Genomic DNA, 10,943 nt, shown 5'->3' on the forward strand with positions numbered 1-10,943 from the left:
TTAAATAAGGGACTGTTGGGAACTTTGTACATGCCATTCTCAGCATGTTTCTGTGTCGATAACTTTTTTTTTTTTTCGATAGAATGGGGATAGATTTCACCCTCTGAGTTTAGCTGCCAAATCACTGCTGGGAGTGGTAACAGGAGGAGCTCAGCTGTTAAATCCCAGGTGTCAGGGGGCAGTTTTAAGGGACATTTATATTTTCTCACTTACAGTAAAGAAAAGAATCACCCCCTATAAAATAATCACATTGTGTTACTTTTCAGCCTGAAATGAAGACAGACACAGTTTTTGTTTTATCCAGCTGTATTTACTAGTGAAACATATAAAAATATAAAAAAATAAAATAAAAAACAGAATCACTGTTGTAAAAAGGATCACCCCCTTATGTCAATATTTTGTTGAACTACCGTTTGCTTTTATTCCAGACTTTAGTCTGTTGGGATCTGTCTCTACTAACTTTACACATATAGACTTTTCAATATTTGCAGAACTGCTCAAGTTTGCTTACATTTAATGGTGACCGTTTGTGGACTGCAGTCTTCAAGTCCAGTCAATATCGTGGCAAAAAAACTGTGGCAAAATCGCGCGACTTATAGGTTGCACAAGTGTGAAAGGGGCCTTACAGATGATGGCCGGCAAAAGTTTACTTGCCCCTCTTGCCCCCTTATAATGCCAGCACTGATAACCCCTGCCTTTTTTTTTTTTTTTGCTATTTGTGTCCCTTTGGGGAGATTTCCTTTCATAGCGAAGACAGGAAATGAGAGGAAATTCTTCCAAATGAGGGTTGACTAGATCTAGTGACCACATTGGAAGATTTTCCCTCTATTACTTTTTTGATGACAACCGAAAATTTGGGATTTTCTTACCCTTTAGGGCTGGCTCACACCAGGAACCGTGCAGGAACGCGCTCTCATTCCTTTGTGATTCCTGTGTGGTCCTAGTTCACTGCGTTTTCAGCCTATTCTTTTGAATGGGCAGAAATTGCACTGCACAGAACCAAATGAAGTGCATGCACTACTTAAAAAAAAATGCACTGCAACCAGATCGCAGGGTACTTTTGTACCATGCAATTCAGTGCAGGCAAACACGCTGCTTTTGTGACCTGTGTTTGGGGTGTCGCTAGCATTGCACTGACACCTGCTGCAGATCGCAAGGACAGTGCGTTTTGAATGCAATGATGGAAAAGCACACGGAACATGGGTTTCTTGCACCGCATTCTGGTGTGAACCAGCCCGCAATCTCAATGATAAAGGTGAGCATAATAAATAGTGTGGCTGAATCCTTCTAATGGGGACACAGACAACAAAAAATACCTGACTTAATTCCTCTCCACTCCATCCAAACTTAGGTCCTGTTCACACCACATGAAGTCCAGTGCGTTTTTTTTCTGCATCGGAAACGCATGGATAGTAGGTCACATGGTTTTTAATGGCATTTTTCACACCTGTTCTGTCAAAAGTAGAACATACTGCATTTTTTCTGCACTGAGGGCCAATTCACGCCATAGAAACGCAGTCCAGTATAAGTTCCAGAGGATTTTCTGCATGCGCGTTTTTGATGCATTTAGATGCGTTCCAGTGCGTTTTTGGTGCATTTAGGTGCGTTCTGTTGCATTCCAGTGTGTTTTGAAGCGTTTTACAGCGTTCCAGTACAGTCCAGTGCAGGAAAAATGTAGCATGTTCTACTTTTTTTTCTGGAGCTGGAACGCACTGGAACTGCAAACACCGCTGTGAACTATGCCATCGGAATCCATATAACCTACTTTCCATGTGTTTTTGATGTGAAAAAACTCACTGGACTGCATGTGGTGTGAACTGGCCCTGAATTGTACTGGAACGTGGTAAAACGCATCATAAACGCACCAGGACCCGTCAAAAATGCGTATGCAGAAAAGCATCCAGAACGCATCTGGACTACGTTTCTATAGTGTGAACTGGCTCTAAAAGTTTTTGCCTTTAGTTCTACTTTAGGGTAGATCATGGCTCCGTGAGAATGTTCGGAATAACGGATATATAAAATATAATTGGATGGAACGCACTGGAACTGCTAGCACTGGTGTGAACTATGCCATTGGAAACCATAGACCCTATTTTCCATGTGTTTTTGTTGCAGAAAAAAAACCATGCTGGACTGCATGTGGTGTGAACTGGCCCTGAATCATCACCCTGGTACCGGCTTCCATAGTCGATGGTCGGCTGTCTTGTAATAACAACCAATGCGGCTGAGAAGCCGATCGGCTGTCATTCCAAGGAGCGGAAGGGGACGTCCCCTCCTCCCGCCACCTTCCGCAGCTCGCCCGGGTCACCTGTCTCACCGGGAGACCCGGGAATCCTACCTCCACCGCCGCCGTCTGACCGGGCCTTTGTTTCTTTGAATTTGGCGCCGCCGAGTACTCGGAAGTAATGTCATGACATGACATCACTTCCGGTACTGGCGGCGCCGAATTAAAAAAACTTACAGGATTCAAGACAGCCAAACTTGGCGTTTTGAATGCTTTTAAGTGCAGAGGAGGGGTTTGGGGTCTTTTAGACCCCCAGATCCCTCCACAAGAATACCTGTAGACATTAAAAAAAAAAACAACATTTTTTTAATGTTCGAAAATATCGGCCGATACCGATATCCGATGACCAAAATATCGGTATCGGCGGTAAAAAAAACGATACCGGTCGATCAATAGTTTCTATGCTGTGAACTGGACCCTTAAAATTTTGCTTTTAGTTCTACTTTAAGGTAGATCATGGCTCCATGAGAATGTTTGGAATAAGAGATATATAAAATATAATTGGATTGAAATGCTATTTCTTGAATGTTCCATAGCAGTTTATAAATCAGCGGTGGTGTATTTGTCGTGTCATCGCCTGTTTACTACGCCGCGGTTTTAATCTAACATTTCATGTCCCGGAGCTCCGTGTTCTAATGAATTGTCTAATGGGCTGCTCACTTCTCCTACAATTATTTTACATCAATATCACTCTGTAATTGGAAGCCGTCTGCGGATTACAGGACATTATAGGATTAGGACATGTTACCAGTGAAATCAAATTTAAAAAATATCCAAACACACGTGGGGACTGGTGCTTCCACAAAATAATAACCTTTCTATAGAAAAATAATATTTAAATTCATTTATTTGCCACTTAAATTTGAACACTAGTCATCTCTTCAGCCTTGCACAGTTGTACCGGCTCCTCTCCTCTACTGAAATAGCTTGCTCTGATTTCACTGCACACTGTGAGCTTCTCATAGTGTGCATTAGAAGCTGCAGCAAGTCAGAGCTCACCTCATTTTCTGGCTGGAGGCAGTCCAGCATCACCTAGCCCTTTTTTTCTTCAGCTGTACTGTCCCCTGGTCCATGTATAATAAGTTGTGAACTCTCGCGCTATCAGTGTGTATAAAAAAAGTGTATATGGAAAAATAGCGATTGAAAAAAACCAATAAAATAAACAACCAGCGGGGGGGGGGGGGGGCTGCTGCTAGCACTTTAACCTTTATCCTCACCTGTTACAACGTGCAAATGGTGGGTATTAGTGTTTTGATGCCCTTAAAGTGCTATAGAAGATATAATACCTTAAAAAAGAAAGTGCATAATCGCAAAGGGATAATTGGTGAACATCATAATGACATAAAGTGAAAAAACGAAGACACCTACAAAGTGCGCCATGCAGTAATACAATCTCAGGTATAAAAACTCATATCGACAAATGTGATCTCCAAAAAAAAAAAAAAAAATCATAGTGATAAACAAAATTTAGTATGTGCAAACAAAGAGATTCAAGTGTATCCCTTCACCAATAATGGAATTCATATATGGTGCTCTTCTTAATTTACGTGACACCACTGTGCTCTCTAGCATCTTACCTCAATGATACTTGAAATAAGCCTGTAGTCTTAAATCACCATTGGAGTAGCAATATCTCCTCCTTGCCACTAGATGTCCTCTATCCTTTTTTTTTTTTCTCCTTTTCCTCAATGATATAATAGCCCTGCCAATGGCTGGTGTTCTCAAGGGTCTCTCAAGATACTCGCACCATACGATGTAGGATAGGGGTATGAAAAGGATACTCTCATAGTGTAGTAGATAAAAAAATGTATTGAACAAATGCAACACTCACATTTAGGTTAAAAGCATCCAGTTACTATTCCCAAGCATTGTACTCATATCAGTATCAACGTCACATCTGGTAACCTCCGCTTACGCCCTACGCGTTACGTCACGCTCACGTGACTGTCCCTGGCCCATGCCTTTCATTTATTGGATTCCAGTTCTTTCACTCATGGAGGCACAGCATTATATGTGGGCACTACCTAGGGTGGTATGCATGTGAATACCTAGGAATGCCCGCTCTTCCAGATTGACATCTACTTATCAAGGCATTTTGATGTTTTCATAACTCTTCCCAAGGACCAGCCAACTTCTTACATCAGGGCTGAGGACTTTTGAGAGAAGTGCTGAGGGAGGATGCTGTAATGTTTTCAAGAAGCTTTGTAAAGCACCCTGCTTGCACTGCATAGAGAAATATAGAGACCCATTGATGGTATCAATGAGTCTAAAATTAGGTAATAAAAGAAAGGGTTGCATTCAAAAATTCCATTAGCATGGGGATGAGGGAGAAGAGGAGGAACCAGGGAAGGCCAAATATTATTAAATCAAACTTAAGCTTTATTTCCCATAATGCTGGCATCGTCCCTCCTCACCAATCCAGCATGTGCCACAGGGTTCTGCCAAGGCTTTGGGAACTGGCAGAGACATTTAGCACATCTGTGCAAGCGCTGTCTTCGCACATGCGCAGACAACGTAAGCTATTAAACCCCCATAAGTGTGGGGTCTTCATGCATGAATAAGGAAAGGCCTACACATAGAAGGATGTGCCAGAGGTATCTGCCGGGGCCTGAAGGTCCCAAATTGAAAATGGGGCACACATGTACTGTGAGACACCATGAGAGCAATACCATTCTTGCCTTGGGCAAGAAAAGAGGAAGTCCTGCACTGTGCAAAGCAAAAAAAAAAAAAACCGGTGAATATGCTTAAGGGGTAACTCCACTTTCGTGGGGAAAAAAATTGCAAATAAAGAAAAAAAATTGTATAGCGTATACAACTGTGACACAAGTCATATTGTAATTGAATGCTATTTTAAATGACCTTTCCTTTTCAATGCGCAGCTGCTGTAATTTTCTGAAAATGCAATGCAATATGGCTACCTGAAGCTGTCCTGTACACAGAATGTATACTGACCACACCCCAGAAACATCATTCCTGCTTTTGTGATTGGCTCACCAATTTCCCCAGAAATCTGCACTAAGATACAAGTCAGATTTCAGGCATCCCCTGCAACAAAAATGTCATTCTTGGTGAGATACTTCCAATAGGAACATGTCTAAATGGATGTAGGCCCAGCAGCTTTCCTCATTAGTGCTCGGCAGCTGCACAGCTGATTGATAATTTTAAAACCACTCCCATTAGACCCACTCAGCACAGAGGCATAGAGGAAAAAACTGTGATTTCTTCAGAATAACAAAAGGTAGGAATCTGCAACAAAGTTTGTTATAATCCTTGCAATGTACAGAGATCACCCAGAAGGGAATGTCTTTTTCTCAACAAAAGTGGAGTTACGCTTTAACAAGAAAAAAAAAAGAATTGCGGGAGAGGGCTGGAGCCAGGTGCAAATAAAGAGTGTGTTGAGAGTTGTTGTCCACTTTAAACACAAGTATTGGTTTCTGCTGTCCATTGTGAGAAAGAAAGAAAGAAAGAAAGAAAGAAAGAAAGAAAGAAAGAAAGAAAGAAAGAAAGAAAGAAAGAAAGAAAGAAAGAAAGAAAGAAAGAAAGAAAGAAAGAAAGAAAGAAAGAAAGAAAGAAAGAAAGAAAGAAAGAAAGAAAGAAAGGGGAGGGAGTGAAGAAAGAACAAAAGAAAGAATGAGTGAAAGAAAGGGCGGAAGGAAGGAAGAAAAGTCAAAGAATACAAAGTGAGTAGAAGATGATAGATGGAAGGAGGGAAGTAACATAGAAAAGATGGAAGGAGGGAAGTAAAGAAGGAAGAATGAGTGCAATATTTTCCATGAAATGACATCCTTTCCCCCAACCAGACTCTGCCCGCCTACGCCAATAAGTGGGAACAAGACTTGCCATTGCACCTAGACTATGTAGACTGGTCCAACATTTGGCAAGCGACTAAGGCAGCCTCCCAGAATATCGTGGCTTCTGAAACTAACTACAAGGTCCTAATGCGTTGGTACTTAGTATCCGCCCGCATAGCAAAATTTCTGGACTCCTACCCCTCGACTTGTTTTCGAGGTTGCCTAAACGCAGGCACCCACTTACAGATATGGTGGACGTGCCCTAAAGTACAAGAATTCTGGGAGGCTGTCTTCCGCATCCTTTCCACTCTGCTGGATACGTCCATCCCCCCAGATCCTTCTCTAGCCCTTCTGAATATGAAACCGGACAATGTCTCCAAATCCCGACAAAAACTGTTCCTACAGGTTACCACTGCAGCCAAGCAGACTATAGCGAAGGCCTGGAAATCCCCACACTTACCCATACCTGAGGTAAAACACAGGATCACCAAGGCGATGATTCATGCCAGAATAGAAGCAGTATTGCTGGACAAAGTGGATAAATATAACAGGCTTTGGCAACCTTGGGTTGAACATTTCCTCCCACCTGATTTTGATTCCTCTCTTTTGTTGCCATGATACTCCTCCTTCAGCTTCATTATGTTACTTATCTGATGCCAGTGCTCTACCCCCCGGCGACACCCCTCCTACCTTTTCTCTTTCCCTTCCCCCTGCTTCTCTCTTTTCCTCCCTCCATCCCTCTTTCTTTCTCCCTCTTCCTTCTCTCCCCCTGTACGTGCACTCATCTATTTACTAAATACGTCCTAGACGTGATGTGCCTCAATAGCATGGTTATGCTTTTGCACTCACCACGATTCCTGTCTACATTTTCAATCTGAATATGTAACCCCTGTTTTTACCACAATAGTTGTTGACTTCACTTTTGTCACTCTGTTTTCTCAATAATATTTTTATTTGTATGTATATGAGACTCTGAGTCGCCTCTATCTACGTAATATCGGGTGGGAGGTCGCATCGCCCAGCGCGGGCACAGCTTGTTCCCTTTACGGGGTGCCTGTGGGCCGGCTGCGACAGCCACACCTCCTCTCATCCTGGTTAATTGCGGCTTGCTTTTACAACCGCCTGAATGTACAGTTGGGTTTTGTATTTATGGTTTCTGTAACACCATGTTATACTGCACATTGCTGTATTTATTCTTCTGTTCATTGTTCTTCTGACGCTTCTCTTCACCTGTAAACCTTAATAAAACGTTTGAACAAGAAATGACATCCTTTCCCAATCTGGGATCATTGCTGTGTGTTGATGAATATAAAGCACAATGATATGACATGAAAGGAAAAGAGAAAGAAAGAGAGGGAGGGAGGAAGGGATGAAAGAAAGGATGAAGGAAAGAAAGAAAGCCATAGAGAGAGTGGGAAGAAAAAAGAAAGAAAGAAAGAAAGAAAGGAGGGAGGAAAGAAAGAAAGGACGAAAGAAAGAAAGTGCGAAAGAAAGAAAGGGCAAAGGAAAGGGTGAAAGAAAGAAAGTGAGAGAAGAAAGAGAGAAAGAAAGAAAAGGAAGGAAAACAGAGTGAGGAGAAGGAAGGGAAAGGAGGGAAGTAACATAGAAAAGATGGAAGAAGGGAGGTAAAGAAGTAAGAATGAGTGCAATATTTTCCATGAAAAGATGTTCTTTCCCCATCTGGGATCATTGCTGTGTGTTGATGAATATACAGCACAATAATAAGACATTAAGGGAAAACAAATGAGAAGGAAATCCGGCACAGACCAAAGTGAGAATTAATTTCAACTGGAATTGAAAATCTGCATTCTGATAAAATTTTTATCCTCTGGATTAGTCTTAATTAGTACTGATGCCGAGCACATCAAAGGCCTGATTTTGTCTTTGTCGGAGGAAAAAAAGTTTTGAAAGTAATACTGTGAGATAACATGGACTGGATTAGAAGCCGATGGACAGACATTCAGAGATTTGACCTCTATAATGTTATCACTGAGGAGAATCCCACATTTTGGGTTGTCCACAGAACAGGATTAGAGGGGAAATCTTCCAATGGGGACACTAGTTCTGGACAACCAGGGACTCCTCAAAACTCAATACCCCGATAAAGTCATGTGACTAGTGACGCAGGAGCCGGTGACATCACTTCCGGCCATGCGCAAACCAGAAGGGTGGTAAGGAAATGCCATCTTTGTTTGTGTATCACTGCTCATAGATCTTTGTAACATTGTGAGTGTAATATTTGGCCTAATAAAAGCTTGTTTTATTTTACATGGGGTGCACTATTAAAGCTCATCTCTTCTTTTGAGCCATAGTGCACAAAGTACAACAAGGATTGGTCTCCTAAAAGGATCCTGAGAGCGACGTAGCTGCTAAAAGGCTTGAGGTGGAGACGCACAGATTTTTTATACAAAAAGCATAAGTGACCTATTTGAATGTAGGTCCATGGTTAAAGGTGAGCGACCATTGCACTTATTGGCGGAGGACCGCACTGGGCATTAGAGCATGTATATTTAAACATGCCACTAAAAGACATGTGTCACTGAAGACATATTTGAATTATTAGCACAGTTGATGCATTTATTTCTGAACTAAAATTTGACTCACGTGGGATTAATTTATAGAGGACACAAGTATTTTATGATAATTAGTGGTTATTCTAGCAGACTATATATGTAATATATGTACTATACATGTAATATTTAGACACAATATGGTTTTTGAACAATAAGAGTGTTTTATTGGTTGATTAAAGGAGAAGTACAGCCAAAGCTTGTTTGGCTATATTTCTCCTATGGATCACAGGAGTGCAATTCGTTTTCCAGTCCGGTGACCCATTTTCAAAAGAGAGCAGGCTCAAGTCAGCTCTCTGTTGATGTTACGAATTTCGGTCCAGACACCGCGTCATCACGACAATGGAAGTTGAGATCCACCAAGTGCCTGAACCGACACCCGGCTCAGCCTCTCAGAGAGCCACTGAGAGCCTGACCCGGCTGCTCCTGCCCCCTCCACAGTCCAGCACTCCAATGAGCGAGGAGGAGGCAGAGCAGAGAGGGGTGACTGACAGTCAGCAGCTCTCTGCTCGGGGAGCTGTCAGAAATGAGTGATCGGTGGTGTTCGATCGCTCCGTTCTCAGTGCAGAGGCACCAGGGGACAGATGCAGCATCCACCTAGGTAAGTATAATTGGGGTAAAAAATTAAAACCCAGACTTCTCTTTTAATTCACTTTGTTATTATTAATTGATTTAAAGGGACAGCACACCATTATTATATACTATCTTCTGTAACATTTTAGTGTGTGAGAACACTATTCGAGTATATTTTATTATATTTTGTTTTATTTTATTTCTTTTCATTTTATTTTTGTTCACTACATTGTAGTTTAATTCACTTTATTCTGGTTATATTTTATTTAATGTTTTTCTTTTAATTTTATTCTATTTTACTACATTGTAGTTGAATTCATTTATTCTGGTTAGGGATTAATATTGGGCAGCGCACGAGTTATTCACATTCATTTATTTTTCCTTAAAGTAAACCTATCAACCTTTGTAAACTTCTGAAAGACTCACCTAGGAGCAGACACCACAAGATGCCTATTATTAGCTTTGGTGGCCATGAAAGTCTCTTCAGTGACCTCATGTGATCATTTTCAAGCCACGACTTACAGTCAGTTATAACCTGTTTTTGAGTGATCTGGTTTATGTTGCTATAAGGAATGTTGATTGTCTAGGGCTGTAATTATTCCATTCTGGTTGATACTGTAAATGTCACATCTTTGTATCCCCGTTAGCTCTCATTCACACCCTGGTACAGAGAGAAGCAGGAAGTTCTTTATATATACTCAGCGGTGACACTCCACATGTGCTGTACATTTACAAGACGCTATTGTCACTTTCATATTCAAGTGGTATTAGTGCTGCTTTTTTTCTGTACATGTGTTTTTCATCAAACAAGTTAAAGGGAAATATTCACAATTGGATTTCAGAAAGAAACTGAACATTTACATTCAAGCTATTAAAATTCTACAGGCTGATGTAACACCTTCCCAGCATAGAGTAGGCTGCTAGGAAAATCTAGCTTTGCTCCCCTGTAATCAGAGGAGTGGGGGACTTATTGGTTGGGGCTGCTCAGTTTTCCACAGGCTACTGCTCTGCTATTGTCCTGTCTTCTAGAGGAATCTAGAAACAGAAGGAGGAAGGACAGAGTAAGCAGCCTGAATATTTATAAAACACTAGCCAATCCCTGGGAAGGTGTGCCCAGAAGGTGAGAGAGATTGGAGGCATGGTCAGTGAGTGCTGTGTTCCTGGGTCCAGGCCTGCAGGAGGAGACCCCTGTGCACATCCGATCCGATCCATCAAAACAGACAGATGGAAACCCTATTTCCATCTGTCTGGCGGATCGGATCGGAGAACGGACAGACGGTCCGTTCCTATCCGATTTCCCCATAGAGATGCATGGGGACTTGACAGCTGTGTCCCCGCACACAGCGCAGAGACACAGCTGTCATCCGCCTGCTCAGCGGGCAAAGCTGAAAGTCAGGAAAGAGACCTCGCCTGAGGCCTGACAGCTCCTGTCTGCCAAGAGTTCCCTCTAGTGGTGAATAGTTTGTCTCTAAAGTGCTCCTACTAGTGTTGAACAGTCTGTCTCAAAAGTGCTCTCTCCAGTGGTGAACAGTAGGGATGATCGAACCGAAAGTTCGGTTCAGCCAGAACATCCGAACTACCCGAAAGTTCGGCCCGGATTTCAGAACCCCATTGAAATCAATGGACCCGAACTTCGGTAATCAAAAAACACCATTTTAAAGCCCTAAAACCCAATAAATGCCCCTAAAAAGTGCCTAGGGTTCTGGGTAATGCCCCAGGGACTAT

This window comes from Pelophylax lessonae (genome assembly GCF_965119305.1).
Source record: "Pelophylax lessonae genome assembly, chromosome: 3".
NCBI classification, from domain to species: Eukaryota; Metazoa; Chordata; class Amphibia; order Anura; family Ranidae; genus Pelophylax; species Pelophylax lessonae.